At 42.8% G+C, this 19,907-nt stretch overlaps 1 long non-coding RNA gene across 1 annotated transcript in view; it reads left to right on the forward strand.

The window, feature by feature from the left end:
• Window positions 1–6,925: 6,925 nt before the first annotated feature.
• Window positions 6,926–19,907, forward strand: part of LOC129636688 (uncharacterized) — a 58,568-nt gene continuing 45,586 nt past the window's right edge. Inside the window, exon 1 of the long non-coding RNA XR_008707077.1 lies at window positions 6,926–7,245. This is a non-coding gene — a long non-coding RNA (uncharacterized LOC129636688). The remainder of the gene's footprint in view (window positions 7,246–19,907) is intronic.

Genomic DNA, 19,907 nt, shown 5'->3' on the forward strand with positions numbered 1-19,907 from the left:
ACCGTTTCTGTTAGTTCTCTGTGTCACTTCAGGGAAAACACTTCCATTCTCCGTACCATTCCCTTGTCCTACCAGCTCCTAAGGTACTCCCACACATTCCTAACCCACCCTAGGAGAGCAGAAAATCCAGGGTCTTGGGAGTTGTGGTTACACGAATCAATGCACATCCACATGGCAGAACATGGTGCAGCCATAAAGAAATGAGGATGTTCAGTGTGTGCTGGTATGAGTGGGTTTCCAACATGTCATTTAAAGACAACAGAAAGGGAAAGAAGGGTGCATGAAATATGATTTCTTCTGCATAAATTTTAAGAAGATAGATCAATGTATAGTTGTTAGTAGAAACAATTGGAGAATGGGGAGAATCAGTGGTTAAGTGTTCACAGTGGTTATTAACAGACATGGACGAGGGACTAAGGAGTAAAACCTTTCTTTTTCCTTCTTTCTTTTTTTTTTTTGCAACTATTTTTAAGTATCTGAATTGGGCAATTCAGGACAAATATTCCATGCTACTGCTGCTGCTAAGTCGCTTCAGTTGTGTCCTACTCTGTGTGACCCCATAGACAGCAGCCCACCAGGCTCCCCCGTCCCTGGGATTCTCCAAGCAAGAACACTGGAGTGGGTTGCCATTTACTTCTCCAATGCATGAAAGTGAAAAGTGCAAGTGAAGTCACTCAGTCATGTCCGACTCTTAGCAGCCCCACGGACTGCAGCCCACCAGGCTTCTCTGTCCATGGGATTTCCCAGGCAAGAGTACTGGAGTGGGGAAATATTCCATACATACATATATATATGAATGTCATATACTTATGTGTATGTATGTAAGCATACATATGTATAACACATACACTATATAGTATATTGGGATTATACATGTTATATATAATCTATATTATATATAGAACAGAAAATTATATATATAACAGAATGGTGGTGGTGATTTAGTCCACTAAATCTTGTCTAACTCTTGTGACCCCATAGACTAGAGCCTGCCATGCTCCTCTGTCCATGGGATTTTCTAGACAAGAATACTGGAGTGGGTTGCCATTTCCTTCTCCAGGGGATCTTCCCAACACAGGGATCTAACCCAGGTCTCCTGAATTGCAGGCGGATTCTTTACCAACTGAGCCACCAGGGAAGCCAACGGGATAATGCATACTACATATATACACAGCAGGAGTTTTCTGTGCAGGATAACTGAAAACCATTTTTTTTTCTGGCTTATTTTCTTCTTTATACTTTTCTATTTTAAACATTTTAGGGAAAAATTGTGGAAAACAAAAGGTCTCTTAGTACACCTGTACTGGTTTCCTAGAAGTGCAGTAAGGAAGGACTACAAACTGGAAGGCCTGAGGCTTACACAAGAGGAATTTGTGGTCTCACAGATTTGGTGGCTAGAAGACTGAGATTAAGGTGTGCGTGGGGTAGGTTCCTTCAGAGGTCTGTGAGGAAAGAAGCTTTTCCAGGCCTCTCTCTCTTGCACTTTTTGAGAAGTATTTGAATATGGTAACCCAGTGGGTTCTGTATTCACAGATTCAACCTACCACAGTAAAAAATATTCTGAAAAAAGAATCCAGAAAATTCCAAAAAGCAAAACTTGAATTTTCTGCACTTTGGCAATATTTCATATAGTATTTACATTGTATTTTCAACTATTTCCACAAAATTTACATTGCTTTAGTTGTTATAAGTAATCTAGAGGTGATGTAAAGTATACAGGAGGTTTTAAGATTATATGCAAACTATGACATTTTATGTAAGAGAGATCAAATTGCCAACATCCGCTGGATCATCGAAAAAAGCAAGAGAGTTCCAGAAAAACATTTATTTCTGCTTTATTGGCTATGCCAAGGCTTTGACTGTGTGGATCACCAAAAACTGTGGAAAATTCTGAAAGTGATGGGTATACCAGACCACCTGATCTGCCTCTTGAGAAACCTATATGCAGGTCAGGAAGCAACAGTTAGAACTGGACATGGAACAACAGACTGGTTCCAAATAGGAAAAGGAGTGCATCAAGGCTGTATATTGTTACCCTGCTTATTTAACTTCTATGCAGAGTACATCATGAGAAACACTGGGCTGGATGAAGCACAAGCTGGAATCAAGATTGCCAGGAGAAATATCAATAACTTCAGATATGCAGATGACACCACCCTTATGGCAGAAAGTGAAGAAGAACTAAAGAGCCTCTTGATGAAAGTGAAAGAGGAGAGTGAAAAAGTTGGCTTAAAGCTCAACATTCAGAAAACTAAGATTATGGCATCCAGTCCCATTACTTCACGGGAAATAGATGGGGAAACAGTGGCTGACTTTTATTTTTTTGAGCTCCAATATCACTGCGGATGGTGACTGCAGCCATGAAATTAAAAGATGCTTACTCCTTAGAAGAAATTATGACCAACCTAGATAGCATATTAAAAAGCAGAGACATAACTTTGTCAACAAGGTCCGTCTAGTCAAGGTCATGGTTTTTCCAGTGGCCATGTATGGATGTGAGAGTTGGACTATAAAGAAAGCTGAGCGTGAATTGATGGTTTTTAACTGTGGTGTTGGAGAAGACTCTTGAGAGTCCCTTGGACTGCAAGGAGATCCAACCAGTCTATCCTAAAGGAGATCAGTCCCGGGTGTTCATTGGAAGGACTGATATTGACATTGAAACTCCCATACTTTGGCCACCTGATGAGAAGAGCTGACTCATTTGAAAAGACCCTGGGAAAATTTGAGGGCAGGAAAGATTGCTGGGAAAGATTGAGGGCAGGAGGAGAAGGGGACGACAGAGGATGAGGTGGTTGGATGGCATCACCAACTCAGTGGACATGGGTTTGGATAGAAGCCGGCAGTTGCTGATGGATAGGGAGGCCTGGCGTGCTGCGATTCATGGGGTCACAAAGAGTCGGACACCACTGAGCGACTGAACTGAACTGAGTATCTGCAGATTTGGGTGTGGGAAGTGGTCCTAGAACCAATCCCCTGAGGATATCAAGGGATAACTGTACTTAACATGACAGGATTTCACAGGAGAGGAGAAAATAAATGGAGACACTTTCTGGAGGGGGTGACATTGAATCTCATTCTTGAAGTGTAAGTTATCTTCATTCTTTGTCAGGGAGAAGAATTAATTTCACAACTCCCTCCTTTATTTCTCTGGATTAATATGGGGGAAAGAATGATCTGGAATGACCAGGACACTCAGGAGGTAACTCTTTGTGACCCCATGGACTGTAACCCACCAGGCTCCTCTGTTCATGGGATTCTCCAGGCAAGAATACTAGAGTGGGTTGCCATTCCCTTCTCCAGGGGATCTTCCCAATCCAGGGATTGAACCTGCTTCTCCTCTATTGGCAGGTGGGTTCTTTATCATCTGAGCTACCATGGAAGCCCTTTATTTCATGCAGTGAATATAAATTGGGATACAACAGATGACACCAAAGTAAGTGAGTAGATGTAGGGCACTCAAGAAAGAAGTTGCATGTACCCAGAATGGTTCTCTAGTGGAAATCATCTCTGCACCCTCAGGTAAGGGCATCCCTGGGGGAAACTGAGGCAGAATCACAAAAGGGTGTCATTGGGTAGGCTATTGGGTTAAACCAATTCTCCCCACCAGGGAGAAACCTTGGTGGGGTATGGGTGAGGCCTAGAGGAAGAGCGTTATGAGCAATAGCACTCCTATGGGGGAGAAATGAAACCCCAACACAGGAAGGGGAGTTCCTTTCTAAAAGACAAACCACTCACAATGGGGGAAACAAAGGCACAGGGGGAGAATACACTTACTTTTATGAGGAAGATCTGATTCCCCAGAGTGGCACTTTGCAACCATATTTTCACAGGGCCACAAAGTTCAGGCCCCAAAACCTGGGGTCAAGAGTATGAGAATTTTGGCCCAAGATAAATAAACCTGGCCTCTGCAGCTGACACCACTCTGGAAATTTGCATGTTGAAAGAATGTGAGCACTTGAGACTATTTCTAGTTCCAGCTGCTCTGCGGTATTAGTAAAGGTCTAATTGCTAAAACCATATGCAGTGGACATGGTGTTCATTTTCCTGACACATGGAAAATGTGGTTTGGAGACTGAGCTGTCAGGCCCAAATCACCTTCAGATCCTGCCTATTGCTAGCACATTTCATCACCGGGCAGGACTCACTAAGCTCGGTTGATGGCCTCATTACAGCTATTTGTATCCTGACACTGGAGCTGACATGACAGGTTGGCATTCCTGTCAAAGAAACCCCAGCACCAGCGCCCTTCCAGCCCCATTTCCCAGGGGATGCAGTGTGGACAGATTCTATCATGTCATCACACCTGAAGAAGGAGTGATCTGTCCAGCTTTGAGATCATGTTCCTAGGGCGTCTCCTGACTCTCACCTGGCAATTTCATATAAAGGAGGCCACCTTGTAACTTAGAGACAGGCTTCCTGTGCAAATAGAGGCAGGTGAGAATGGTGGGGCAGTAGTCACATGGCTCTTCAATCTGCCATGGCTCTTCAGGGACAGACACAAGTCTCCACGTCTTAGGAGACAGCTTGCTCTTCCAGCCCTGCCCGACCATACCCACAAGTTGTGGTTGCCATCTCTCCTCCAAATCTAAATGTATCTTACTACCTTACTGCTTCATGGTACCACAATTCAGATTCACAAAGCTAATCATTAGTTGTCCCATACCAAAAGCATCAAAGCTCATATATTTAAAAAATTTGTGTTTTGTATTGGAGTATTATTAATTAACAATGCTGTGTTCATTTCATGTGTACTTCAAAGTGATTCAGTAACACATATCCAAGTCTCTATTCTTTTTCAAATTCTTTTCCCATTTAGGTTATTACAGAATATTGGGCAGAGTTCCCTGTGCTATGCAGTAGGTCCTGGTTGGCTATCTGTTTTAAATATAGCAGTGTGTAGATGTCAATCCCAAACCCCAATCTATCCTTCCCCCTCTCCCTTTCCCCCAGTAACCATAAATTCATTCTCTAAGTCTGTGAGTTTGTTTCTATTTTGTAAATAAGTTCATTTATATCATTTTGTAAAGATTCTGCATGTAAGCAATATCATATAATGGTGCTGGTGGTAAAGTGAAGTGGCTCAGTTGTGTCTGACTCTTTGTGACCCCATGGACTGCAGCCTACCAGGCTCCTCTATCCATGGGATTTTCCAGGCAAGGGTACTGGAGTGGGTTGCCATTTCTTGTCAATGCAGGTTAGACATAAGAGATGCAGGTTCGATCCCTGGGTCAGGAAGATCCCCTGGAGGAGGGCATGGCAACCCACTCCAGTATTTTTGCCTGGAGAATCCCACGGATAGAGGAGCCTGGTGGCTACAGTCCACAGGGTCACACACAGTAGGACACAACTGAAGCAACTTAGCACTTAGCATATCTGACTCGAAGTCCATACATTTATAATTTACTACTAGGTCCAATACTTTGGCCACCTGATGTGACGAACTGACTCATTCTGATGCTGGGAAAGATTGAAGGCAGGAGGAGAAGGGGATGACAGAGGATGAGATGGTTGGATGGCATCACCGACTCAATGGACATGAGTTTGAGTAAACTCCAGGAGTTGGTGATGGACAGGGAGGCCTGGCGTGCTGCAGTCCATGGGGTCAAAAAGAGTTGGATACAACTGAGGGACTGAACTGACTGACTAGATCCAAGCTTTTATGAGGAATTCCTCTTCCTAATTTGACTCACTTTTAATTTGTTTTTCTGGCTTGTCAAGGGAGTACCTAGCTAGGGCTTCATTCCCTATTGGACTTTCCATGAAGGCCTTGGACTTCAGTGGGTTAAATGATTCTTATGAGAGGGTAAGAAATATGTCCTGCTGATTTATTGGCCCAGACCCTGGGCATTGACAAGCTGTATGACATAGTGATAATGAGCCTGAATTTCACAGTCGGCCTACCAGGGTAGTCCATACTGATTCCACTATTTATGCCTCATATGACCTTGTGCAAGTGTCTACAATAGTCTGTGCCTTGGATTTCTTATATGTAAGTCAGAAAAAATGATAGTATCTCTACGTAGGTTAGTTGTGAAAATTCAGTGCATTATCAAGTATAAAGTACTTTATAATAAATGTCAATCATTAGTATTGTCTCCACAGAAAAAAACGTGGTTAGATCAAGTAAAGTGGGGTCCCAGAAGCATCCTCTGGAACATGGGGGCTCAGGCCTACACCCTTTACCACAGGATACCCATTAAACAAATGCTGGATTTGCACACATGTTCTGCAACAGGGCTGGGCTGTTTTCCATGTAATCAGTGGATAGTGGGCATCAAATGGTTAAACAGAAAACTCAAGTCTGGTTCCCACTACTGGAGGAATAGATGTCTGATAATGCTAAACAGGAAGTCTAGTCTGGAAGAGGTTATTTACTGTAGAAGAGTCCTGGCCTCTGGTAGCCAGAAGCAGCTCAAAGAGAGACAGATACCCCTGATTTATAGTGATCTTGGCAAAGAGCTGGTGCAGATGAGGACAAGCTGTTCTTTAGTTAAGTGGGCAGCAGGAATTTTGCAGAACATTTGGGGGTGAGGGAGGGTTAGCAGTGCCCGAACCTGTGCAGTAGCCAGCAGGGATAGCTAAAGCAGTTAGGGATGAAGAATGTCATTTATGCCTAAGCTTAGAGGAATTCCTAGGGGGGACAACTGGTGTGGTTCACAGGTCAAGCCAATGATTGGTTTAGAGCCAGGATGACGAAAAAGGATTCAAATGTCATCTATGCAGAGACATCTGCTTGGAAGGGGCTCTTGAGCTCACTGTTTGAGGGCTGTGATGAATGAGGCTCCCAGACTCCTGAAAGAGATGTGAGCCGGCTTATTTCCCAGCTGCCAGCACATAGCCCTCAGGGCTCAGTCCTCTGGAATTGCCTTGGCGGAGGGGCCTCGCTCAGGGTCACACTCCTTCCCAGGACACCTGATCCAGTGCCTGTATTCATGTAGGGGTACAGAAGTCTAGCCCTTTCGCCCCAACTCAGGACAGTCCTGAAGGTGTCTGGTCTATAGAACCCCTCACAAAATCAGCCAAGACTCCAGAGGTGACTACATTGAGGCCTGATCTGTCTCTCTGCCCAACTCCTTCCATAGATGTGACTCCAAGAGCACTCCCTCAGAGAAGCTCTGTGTGTGAGTGTCCACCTCAGAATCTCCCTCCCAGCAGACCCAGGACTTTTCCCAGGAAAAGCTGTGGTTTTCTCTGCAATTCCCAGAAGACACCAGGGTCATGTGATTGAGTGCTGACCAATGGGAGGTGAGCAGAGTGAAGTAGCCCAGGGATCTTTCAGGGGTGTTCAGTGTGTGAGAGGTGGTGTAGACGGAGGAGACTTGCATGAGTAGAAGATAAACCTTCACTGTGTTAAAGCACTGAGATTTGGGATTTGTTTTGGTTTGTGGGTTTGTTTTCCTTCTAAGCCCTGGCTTACCCTGTCTTATCTAACACATTAGCTATATTTTTTCGAAACTTGTCTAATTCCAGAGGGAGAAGCAACATGAATTAATATCTGAATGCACTATAAATATTTGTTGCTAGTTTTATGTCTGCTTAAGTTGTTAAAGAAGGATAACATAATTTATCCCATTTTGTAGATTTAGTTATTCCCAATTAAATAGTATTTATAATAAATCCTTTTGTTGTATTTATAGATTTTAGTTATTCTCAATGATGATGTTTCCAGTGAACCCTTTTTTCGGTGTGTATTTATAAAGTCCCACATGAAATAAATCCTTTAGGTATTTTAACAAATAAATCTGAACAGAGAGGATCCAGTGAAAATTACAGTCAATATTTTGATGCCCTAAATAGAAAAAAAATGAATAAATGTATGCTGATTAACTCTTTTTATTAACCAACATTAATTAAGCATCTATTTTGTGTATCATGTACTTGAGTTTTGCTACATAAGAAGGGCTTACTGGCCTCAGAGAGCTCACTGGTCAGTGGGAGAAGCAGACTGTTACTCACCTGCCACTGGGTTTAGCCTGGCAGAGACATGCCGGGGTGTGCAGGTGGCTGCAGGGAGGGAGTACCCAGCTCTATCTGTGGAGGGTTAGCAAAGGTGCCATACAGATGACTTGAAGGAAGAGTTGGGGTCCCCCAGGCACATGAAGTTGGGGGCAGGAATTCCAGGCAGAGGCATTGGAAGCAGCGCAATAGATTCAGGACACAACAGAGCTGAGAGGTGACCTGGCAGGGCATGGCAGGAGGAGCGATGCATAGGAGATGAGGCTGTGCTGTGAGCAAGCACAGACTGTGTTTGAGGAGGTCTATACACAGTGCTGTGCAATTTGGACTTTTCCATTAAAGCTCAACATTCAGAAAACTAAGATCATGGTATCTAGTCCCATCACTTTATGGCAAATAGATGGGGAAACAGTGGAAACAGTGGCTGACTTTATTTTTCTGGGCTCCAAAATCACTGTGGATGGTGATTGCAGCCATGAAATTAAAAGATGCTTGCTCCTTGGAAGGAAAGTTATGACCCACCTAGATAGCGTATTCAAAAGCAGAGACATTGCTTTGCCAACAAAGGTCCGTCTAGTCAAGGCTACGGTTTTTCCTGTGGTCATGTATGGATGTGAGAGTTGGACTGTGAAGAAGGCTGAGCACTGAAAAATTGATGCTTTTGAACTGTGGTGTTGGATAAGACTGTTGAGAGTCCCTTGGACTGCAAGGAGATCCAACCAGTCCATTCTAAAGGAGATCAGTCCTGGGTGTTCTTTGGAGGGACTGATGCTGAAGCTGAAACTCCAGTACTTTGGCCACCTCATGTGAAGAGTTGACTCATTGGAAAAGACCCTGATGCTGGGAAAGATTGAGGGTAGGAGGAGAAGGGGAAGACAGAGGATGAGATGGTTGAATGGCATCACCGAGAGAATGGACATGGGTTTTGGTGGACTCCAAGAGTTGGTGATGGACCGGGAGGCCTCACGTGCTGTAATTCATGGGATTGCAAAGAGTCGGATGTGACTGAGCAACTGAACGAACTGATTTATTTTTTCCTTCATTTATTGCCATGTTTGTTTTGACCTGTTTAATTATTTCTCTTTTGTACTCTAGTTCAGATACAGTTTTATTCTGAGGGGTAGAGTTTGTGGAATCATAAACCTCAGGCATCATCAGAGCTAATTTCCTACAGTTCACACCAGTAAAAGACCAGTGGTACATCCAAACAGTGGAGTATTATTCAGCACTTAAATTCTCTGTCACGTCCGACTCTTTGTGACCCCATGGATGGCAGCACACCAGGCTTCCCTGTCCTTCACTATCTCCCAGAGTTTGCTCAAACTCACGTCCATTGAGTCCATGGCGTCATCAAACCATCTCATCCTCTGTCACCCTCTTACCCTCCTGCCCTCAAACTTTCCCTGCACCAGGGTCTTTTCCAGTAAGTTGGCCTTCACATCAGGTGGCCAAAGTCTTGGAGGCATGGATAAAACTTAAATGCATATTACCAAATGAAAGAAGTCAATCCGAAAAGGCTGTGTAGTGTATGGTTCCAACTATATGACATTCTTGAAAAAGGAAACTATGACCAGTGGTTGCCAAGGTTTGGGGGTAGGAATGAGTAGGCAGAGCACAGATGATTCTTAGGGCAGTGAAACTCTTCTGTGTGATACTATCACGATAGCTGCATGTCATTCTACATTTGTCTAAACTCACAGAATGTACAACACCAAGAATGAACCCTGATATTAACTATGGGCTTTGGGTGGTGATGCTGTGTCAGGGCAGGTTCATCTTTTGTCATAAATGTTGTGTCTGCAGGGGGTGTTGAAAATGGGGGAGGTGCTGCACATATGGGGGCAGTATGATCTCTCCGCACCTTCCTCTCACATTTTGACTGTAAACATAAAACTCCTCTATAGAATATTTTTTAAAAAGCCCCATGGCTCTGGGTCTACAGTTGCTGCATCTCAGGCAATTAGCCCTGTCCCCAGGCAAATTAAGGTTCTCTACAAGATGCTTTCTTACATGTGTTATTAAGGTGGCCAGCTCACCCAGTTTGCCCAGAATTTCCCATTTTAGCACTGAATGTCTCATGGCCCTGGAAAGTCCTCAGCCCAGGGCAAACCAAGGTGGTCATCCTAACAGTGACTGGGAGTCTGTCCTTCCTGCTTTTGTTTTTCTGCTCAGGGGGCATCTCATAAAGCAGCCAAACCACAAGACACTGACCATCAAGTCAGTGATGCCATCCAACCGTCTCATCCTCTGTCATCCCCTTCTCCTCCTATTTTCAGTCTTTCCCAGCATCAGGGTCTTTTCCAGTGAGCCAGTTCTTTGCGTCAGGTAGCCAAATATTTGCCTCAGTAATAGCAGCCTCATTCATTGAGCGTGGCAAACTGCCCAGGTGAAAGAATATTCCTCAACCCCTCAGTCAGCTTTGGAAGTGTCTGGGAGACTTTATAAAGGCTATTTAAAGGAGAATCAGCTCAGAGACCTCACTCTAAAACACATTCACCTACACACACTATTTTTTCCTTTTCCACTATGCTTCCTTCCAGGCTGCAATGTGGATATGATGACTGGCTCTCTAGCAGCCCTCCTGTGACCCTGAGGAAGCCATTCATTAAGGCTGAGCAGCTACTCTAACAGCTCTGTCTACTTCTAGCCTTTCTTTTAGAAAGATTAAACAACTCATTGTGTGTTTAAGATACACACATTATTAAGATACACATTATTGGGGTTTAACCTAATCCTAATTTATTAATATTTGGTCTTTCTTGGAATGATTGACACAGTGAATTTCTCATTCCTTAAGGAACAATCCCAACCCCTACCACTAGGGGGTGAACTTGCCCTATATGCCTCAACATGACAATTACTTCGTTAGTTTAGCCCAACCTCAGTATATTCTGTATAACTCAGTTTTAAATAACAGTGTGTGTACGACAGCTAGGGCCCAGTATGGATGGGCTGATCTGTGCCAAACTCCATTGAATTCCTCTAGCATAAGATCTGGATCTCAAGTTTTTCTTCTGTTTTCGCTACCCAATATCCTCAGTTTCTGCAAGCAATGCCCAGAACCAAAGAAAGTGTACGCAGAGGCAGCTCTGATTTGGGCAAACAAGAATTTTTATTTCCAAATGGAACAATTAGCTTCCAGTCTAAATGGCATTCAGATTAATGGTAACTTGACACTTTTCAGCAAGAAGCAATGGGTCGATACTGGCTTTACATTTGTGTAAAATAAAGGGGCTTGTTGAGAGGGTCTAATAAAGAAAGATTCTGCTGTGAAAGGATGATTGAAATCTTTACTTCCTATGAAGTAGAAAATTGATTGTCGCGCTAAGTGACTGTTTTTCCAGTTTATACTCATCAAAGTTTCAAAAATCTTCAGGCAGTTTCGGTCATTAAAAATCTGATGTGAGGGGAGTCATTTATCTAATTCTCACTCTGGCTCAGGGCAAGTTGCTTTCTCAAAACCAGAGTACAGTAGCAGTGCTTAAAAAAAAAAAAAAAACCCACTCACAACTAATCAACCAAGGCATCCTTGGAGGGGGTGTTGTCAAACAATCCTCTTGACAGTTTCAGCTCACAGGGCCTTGGTCACCTCTGTGCTCTCCCTGCATGCCTCCAGTTTACACCCCAGCATTGTGTACTTAAGACTTGGGGGCTTCACAGAGACCCAATCATCCTGCATTTCTCTTCCCGGTTTCCATACTGGACTGCTGTGCTCGGCAAACCAAAGTATGCCCACGGCATTGAGAAATAGTCACTTCTTTTATCTCTCACCTCCTTAAAGATCACACAGGAAGTTTTCATATGTAATAAAATCAGTGCTCACTGAGCAATCTCAGTGTAGGAGAAAGAACCAAAACTCACTGCCCACAGGGCCAGAATTAGATATCTGCTGCCTCAGGGAGTCCCTTGGGGGTAGGATTTAGTGAATTAAGGATGCACAGTTAATCTGTGAGTTTTTGGACACTCATACTAAAAAGTTATTCATTGTTTATCTGAACTTCCAAGTTAATAGAGTGTCCTGGATTTTATCTAGCAATGCAGTGGGGGTTGGAGGGAAAGTAGTAAAAAAATGAGCAGATTCCGGAATCTCTCAAGGGGACTGCCACAGGGAAAGTCACTAATTAAAAACAAAACAGACACCAACCACAAGGCCTGTGGGCAGGTGTCCCAGAGTAGCTAATGTCTTCTGGTTATGTACCTTGACAGAGGTGTCTTCCTGCTCTGAGTATATTGAGAGCTCAGCTAGGGATACTGACCAACTGGTTCGTCAGTGAAGATGAGAGATGAGCTGTTTCCTGAAGCCGCATGTCTTTGGGATTGTGTGTTCCGTGCTTTCAGACATCTGTCTGCGCGGGTCTGGGATGCCACCTTAGAGACAAGGCAGTCAGTTGTTACCAGGAGGCCCAGCCTCCCCAGTCGTCTTTCAGGAGGCAGCTTGTCCAAACTATGGGGTAAGAAAAAGATTTGATTCGACACCTTTCTCGAGATTGCCTGCTCTGGACTGCTCTTTCTACCAGCTCTGCCAGGCATCTCTTTTCCAAATACCCAGTTCATTCAGGACTTCTAGCCAGAATCCTTTGGAAAAGGAGATGGGAAGATAGGCACCATCTCTTCTGGATCCAGTGAGGATACCGGTGGGCAGTATTCCATTTTCTGCCTTTTCAGTTTCCCCTTCAGGCAGACATGAACACATAAGTATACTGAACAGTGAGTCACTTCCAGGAGGGAATCACAGCTAAGCATCCCCTCCTTCATTCGAATTCCCTTCTAACACTGATCCCTGCATTTGGTGAGGTAAAAGGGCCCATCAACTTAAGTTTCTTGAGTTTCACAGGAAGGAACCTGAAGACTTGGATCTCTCTCTAGGATGAGGTCCTTCCCCTGATTCTCTCACATTGACTCAGCTCACAGGCCCTCAGATTTTAGCCCCTCCTTGCTGACTCTTCGTCTTATCTAACGTTTACCCACCTCCTCTAGAGAAAGCCCCGCATTATCTTTAGCCGAAGTTAACACTCCCTGGATTTACCCTTCCTACCCAGGCAAGATCTGAAGTCTGGTTTTAATCTGATGTAGCACCAGTGGGTGGTAGGAGATGTCCTTTGCCCCAAATTCTCTCTCTTTTTTTTTTTTTTTAAATCTCATCATCATGGCTAGAAGTGGATTTCTCTGGACACAAGTTCATTACCGAATATGAGTTTTAGGCACACCGACCCTTTGAATCATAGACTCGTTTAATTGGGCATGTACACTGTCTGATAACATGGTCTGAATTCTCATTGAGAGAGACCAGTTAAATGTAACCAATCTCTTTAGCCACTCTGGATTTCTTTCACATTCTCCACAGTCTGTCAATTAGAGATCTTATATCATGTCTCTTTTTTTCTTCGCATTTTGACATTTTCGACTTTAGGATGTATTTTGCAATCATGTGTGTCTTTTTTTTTTCTTTTCCATTATGTTTCATTACGGGATATTGAATATAGTTCCCTGCTATACGGTAGGACCCATTGTTTATCCACTTTATATATAATAGTTTGTATCTGCTAATCCCCAACTCCCAATCCATCCCTCCCCCCTACCACTTGGCAACCACAAGCCCGTTCTCTATCTGTGAGTCTGTTTCTGCTTCATAGACAAGTTCACTTGTGAAAACAGTATGGAGGTTCCTAAAATAAACTAAAAATGGAGTTGCTATATGATCCAGCATTCCCACTCCTGGGCATATATATGCAGAAAGAACCATAGTTCAGAAAATACATGCTGTATTCCATGTTCACAGCAGAACTATTTACAATAGCAAAGGCATATAAACAACCTAAATATTCATCAACAGATGAATGGGTAAAGTATGCATTTGTACTCAGTCATTTCAATCATGTTCAACTCTTTGCAACAGTATAGACTATAGCTCACCAGGCTCCTCTGTCCATGGTATTCTCCAGGCAAGAACACTGGAGTGAGTTGCCATGTCCTCCTCCAGGGGATCTTCCTCTCAGGGATTGAACCGGCGTTGCCTGCATTGCAGGAGAATTATTTACTGCTATGCCACGTGGGAAGCCCTGGATAAAGAATATGTGGTATATATATATACAATGGAATATTGGTGGTTGGTAGTTTAGTCGCTAAGTTGTATCTGACACTTGCGACCCCATGGACTGTAGCCCGCCAAGCTCCTCTATCCATGGGATTCTCCAGAAAAGCATAGTGGAGTGGGTTGCCATTCAACAGATGAATGGATAAAGAAGATGTGGGCTATGTATACAATGAAATGTCACTCCGCCATAAAAAGAATGAAATAATGCCATTTGCAGCAACATAGATGGATCTAGAGATCATCATACAAAGTGAAGTAAATAAGACAGAGAAAGACAAATACCACAGTATATCACTTACATGTGGGACCTAAAATATGACATACGTGTGTCTTTAATACAGTTGATTTTCTTTCCTTTCTTCTTTCTGAGTCCGCAGGCTCTGATAACCCCACATTTCCCCCTTGTTGCCCAGTCCCCAGGCAGATAGCTGGTTTACCCCAACCCTGGGGTCAACAGCTTCTTCCAATAATGATTAATAACTTGGTTACCTCAACTTCTGTTTTGTTCTTCCAGCCTTACAACATTTGTGAAACAATTCCGCATATTAATACTCCTCTGTTCAAAATGCCTATCTTGGTTTCTGTAGCCCTCATAGTCAATGCAAGAGTCTGAAATGCAGTTCTTGGATGCAGTTTCAAAAATGACAGAATGATCTGTTCATTTCCAAGGCAAATCATTCAATATCACAGTAATCCAAGTCTATGCCCCAACCAGTAATGCTGAAGAAGCTGAAGTTGAATGGTTCTATGAAGACCTCTAAGACCTTCTAGAACTAATACCCAAAAAGGATGTCCTTTTCATTATAGGAGACTGGAATGAAAGAGTAGGAAGTCAAGAGATACCTGGTTCAATTCAGTTCAGTCACTCAGTCATGTCCAACTCCTTACGACCCCATGGACTGCAGCACGCCAGGCTCCCCTATCCATCACTAACTCCGGGAGTTTACTCAAACTCATGTCCATTGAGTCAGTGATGCCATCCAACCATCTCATTCTCTGTCATCCCCTTCTCCTCCCATCTTCAATCTTTCAGCATCAGGGTCCTTTCTAATAAGTTAGTTCTTCATATCAGATGGCCAGATTATTGGAGTTTCAACTTCAGCATCAGTCCTTCCAATGAATATTCAGAACTGATTTCCTTTAGCATGGACTGCTTGGATCTCCTTGCTGTCCAAGGGACTCTCAAGAGTCTTCTCCAACACCACAGTTCAAAACATCAGTCCTTTGGTACTCAGCTTTCTTCAGAGCCCAACTTTCACATCCATACATGATGACTGGAAAAACTATAGCTTTGACTAGATGGACCTTTGTTAGGAAAGCAATGTTTCTGCTTTTTAATATGCTGTCTAGGTTGGTCATAACTTTTCTTCCAAGGAGTAAGTGTCTTTTAATTTCATGGCTGCAGTCACCATCTGTAGTGATTTAGTGGCCCCCTAAAATAAATGCTGTCACTGTTTCCATTGTGTCCCCATCTATTTGCCATGAAAAAGTAGGAAGTCAAGAGGTATCTGGAGTAACAGGTAAATTTGGCCTTGGAGTACAAAATGAAGCAGGGCAAAGGCTAACAGAGTTTTGCCAAAAGAATGTACTGGTCATAGCAAATACTCTCTTTAACAACATAAGAGAAGCCTCTACAAATGAACATCACCAGGTTGATTGATTATATTATATAATTATATATTATTGTATATAATAATTATAATTAATATATAATTATATTGATTATATAGTATACAATCAGATTAATCAATCTGACTGTATACTATATAATCAATATAGTTATATATTAATTATAATTATTCTTTGCATATAAATATTATAAAAAATATAAATATTCTTTGCAGCCAAAGATGGAGAAGCTCTACACAATCAGCAAAAACAAGACTAGGAGATGACTGTGGCTCAGAGAATGAACTCCTTATTGCCAAATTTAGACTTAAATTGAGGAAAGTAGGGAAAACCACTAGGCCATTCAGGTATGACCTAAATCAATCCTTTATGATTATACAGTGGAAGTGGCAAATAGATTCAAGGGATTAGATCTGATAGACAGAGTGCCTGAAGAACTATGGATGGAGGTTTGTGACATTGTACAGGAGGCAGTGATCAAGACCATCCCCCAAAAAAAGAAATACAAAAAGGCAAAATGGTTGTCTGAGGAGGCCTTACAAATAGCTGAGAAAAAAAGAGAAGTGAAAGGCAAAGGAGAAAAGGAAAGATACACCCATTTGAATGCAGAGTTCCAAAGAATAGCAAGGAGAGATAAGAGAGCCTTCCTCAGTGATCAATGCAAATAAATAGAGAAAACAGTAGAATGGAAAAGACTAGAGATCTCTTCAAGAAAATTAGAGATACCAAGGGAACATTTCATGCAAAGATGGGCACAATAAAGGACAGAAATGGTATGGACCTAACAGAAGCAGAAAATATAAAGATGAGGTGGCAAGAATACATAGAAGAGCTATACAAAAAAAGATCTTCATGACCCAGATAACTATGATGATGTGATCACTCACCTAGAGCCAGACATCCTGAAATGCAAAGTCAAGTGGGCATTACGAAGCATCACTATGAACAAAGGTAGTGGAGGTGATGGAATTCCAGTTGAGCTATATCAAATCCTAAAAGATGATGCTGTGAAAGTGCTGCACCCAATATGCCAGCACATTTGGAAAACTCAGCAGTGGCCACAGGACTGGAAAAAGTCAGTTTTCATTCCAATCCCAAAGAAAGGCAATACCAAATAATGCTCAAACTACCGCACAATTGCACTCATCTCACATACTAGTAAAGTAAAGCTCAAAATTTTCCAAGCCAGGCTTCAACAGTATGTGAACCATAAAATTCCAGATGTTCAAGCTGGATTTAGAAAAGGTAGAGGAACCAGAGATCAAATTGCCAACATCCATTGGATCACCAAAAAAGCAAGACAGTTCCAGAAAAACATCTATATCTGCTTTATCAACTATGCCAAAGCCTTTGACTGTGTGGATTACAACAAACTGTAGAAAATTCTTAAAGAGATGGGAATATCAGACCACCTTACCTACCTCCTGAGAAATCTGTATGCAGGTCAAGAAGCAACAGTTAGAACTGGACATGGAACAACAGACTGGTTCCAAATTGGGAAAGGAGTATGTCAAGGCTGTATATTGTCACCCTGGTTATTTAATTTATATGCAGAGTATATCATGCGAAATGCCAGGCTGGATAAAGCACAAACTGGAAGGAATCAAGATTGCAGGGAGAAATATCAATAATCTCAGATATGCAGATGACACCACCCTTATGGCAGAAAGTGAAGAGGAATTAAATAGCCTCTTGCTGAAAGTGAAAGAGGAGAGTGAAAAAGTTGGCTTAAAACTCAACATTCAGAAAACTAAGATCATGGCATCCGGCCCCATCACTTCATGGCAAATAGATGGGGAAACAATGGAAACGGTGAGAGACTTTATTTTGGGGGGCTCCAAAATGACTGCAGTTGGTGTCTGCAGCCATAAAATTAAAAGATGCTTGCTCCTTGGAAGAAAAGCTATGACCAACCTAGACAGCACATTAAAAAGCAGAAACATTACTTTGCCAACAAAGGTCCATCTAGTCAAAGCTATGGTTTTTCCAGTAGTCATGTGTGGATGTGAGAGTTGGACTGTGAAGAAAGCTGAGTGCTGAAGAATTGATGCTTTTGAACTGTGGTGTTGGAGAAGACTCTTGAGAGTCCATTGGACTGCAAGGAGATCAGCCAGTTCATCCTAAAGGAAATCAGTTCTGAATATTCATTGGAAGGACTGATGTTAAAGCTGAAACTTCAACACTTTGGCCACCTGGTGGGAAGAACAGACTCATTTGAAAAGACCCTGATGCTGGGAAAGATTGAAGGCATGAGGAGAAGGGGACGACAGAGGATGAGATGGTTGGATGGCAACACTGACTCATTGGATACGAGTTTGAGGAGGCTCCAGGAGTTGGTGATGTACAGGGAAGCCTGGCGTGCTGCAGTCCATGGGGTCCCAAGGAGTCAGCCACAATTGAGCAACTGAACTGAAATGATTTTCCTGTCTATACAAATACGAATTTTAAAAGCATCTCTTTAAATACAAATGATAGAGTTTAACATTCACATAGTCGTGAGAATTATATATGTCAGATTACTTTCTCTTTATCATGATTTCTTTTTATTCATCAAACATTTATTGAACATCTAGTTTGGACCAGAGCCTATGCTCCCACCATTGGTAAAAGGATGAAAAAGACAGTTCTTATCCTGAGGAGCTTAGAGTCAGGGTGGGGCTGGGACATCAGAAGAGACAAAGATCACAGTATGAGAAGACCTGTGGGAGCACGCAGGGTTTCCACAGTGGCTCAATGGTAAAGAATCCACCTGCCAATGCAGGAGACACAGGTTTGATCTTCCCGACATGGGTCGGGAAGATTCCCTGGAGAAGGAAAGAGCAACCCACTCGTGTATTCTTGCCTGGGAAATCCCATGAACAGAGGAGCCTGGTGGGCTATAGTCCATGGGGCCACAGAAGAGTCTGACACAACTTAGTGACTAAACAACAACATCAACACGGGAGCTTAGATGGCATCACTGACTCAATGGACTTGAGTTTGAGCAAGCTCAGGGAAATGGTGATGGACAAGGAAGCCTGGTGTGCTGCAGTTCATGGGGTTGCAAAGACTTGGACTCAACTGAGTGACTGAAGGACATGGACAAGGGAGCACGAAGAGTAGGGGGTGGGTATCTAACATAGTCCAAGGCGGGTGAAGTCAGGGAAACCTCCTCCAAAATGTCCTCATGCCTTGCCATGAAGAAGAGGAAGAAGTAGGGGAAGATTTTCCAAGCTGAGTGAGGAGCTAAGATCCATATCTAAACAGCAGGATTCCTTTAGGACACTGAAGTGTTTCCATGATGTTGGAGAAGAGATGGAGCATAACAACAGCTAAAGCCGGAAGGGTAGGCAGTGAGGTACACAGTACTGGAGAACAGTGTGAGACTTTCCTTATTATGAGTTCACTTGAAAACCAGTGAAAATAGTGACTGGCTCAAGTTTATAGACAGGAATTACTACTGGCTGAAAAGGGAGAACAACATATTTTCTAGAAGCTACCAAATGACTGGCTAATTAACACAAGTTAAGGTATGAATGGTTCCTTCTTTCATTCACCAAACATTTAGTGAACACCCATGATATATCAAACACCATGTTTGATCTTGGAAATAAAGATAAATAAGATGTTTCATACCTTCAAAGACTTCACCATCTCATGGGGGAGAAAGAATCTTTAAGATAACTGTGTGTTAAGTATCATAGAAATAGACAAGAGAGTGAGACCAAGTATAAGAAAATGGAAGATATAGAGGAAGTGATAGTGTCTTGGATCCTAAAGGATGAGGGCAGAGCATTGGCTATAAAAGAGTAGGGATTCAGTGTTTCAATGAAGGAGAGCACTATTTGTATCAGATGGGGACACCGTGCTCCAGACGTGTTCAGGGTCGAGCCAAGAGCCCTAGGCTCTGAGTAAATGAGCTGGTGGGAGATGAAGCCCTAAGCCTGGGTCATAAGGGACCTCAGAAGCTTTGTTGACAACAACACATCTAAGCAACAGGCACTCGCTAAAGGCTTTTGAAGGATATGGAGGCTGGTGGAGTAAGATCCACATTTAAGAAGATTATTTCTGGAGAATAAAACCGAAAAATAGAGACTGGCAGCAGAGACCAGTTTCGAAGTTGGGGCAGTAGTTGATGCTGACGAAGACTTGAACTACAGTTCAAGGGGGGCAGAGCGGGATTCTTTTTTTTTTTTTCCTTTCGTCTAAAGAGGAGAGAGAGGAAAATCTGGGAACAAATGGTGGTCAG

This window comes from Bubalus kerabau, chromosome 22 (genome assembly GCF_029407905.1).
Source record: "Bubalus kerabau isolate K-KA32 ecotype Philippines breed swamp buffalo chromosome 22, PCC_UOA_SB_1v2, whole genome shotgun sequence".
In the NCBI taxonomy this organism is placed as follows: domain Eukaryota; kingdom Metazoa; phylum Chordata; class Mammalia; order Artiodactyla; family Bovidae; genus Bubalus; species Bubalus kerabau.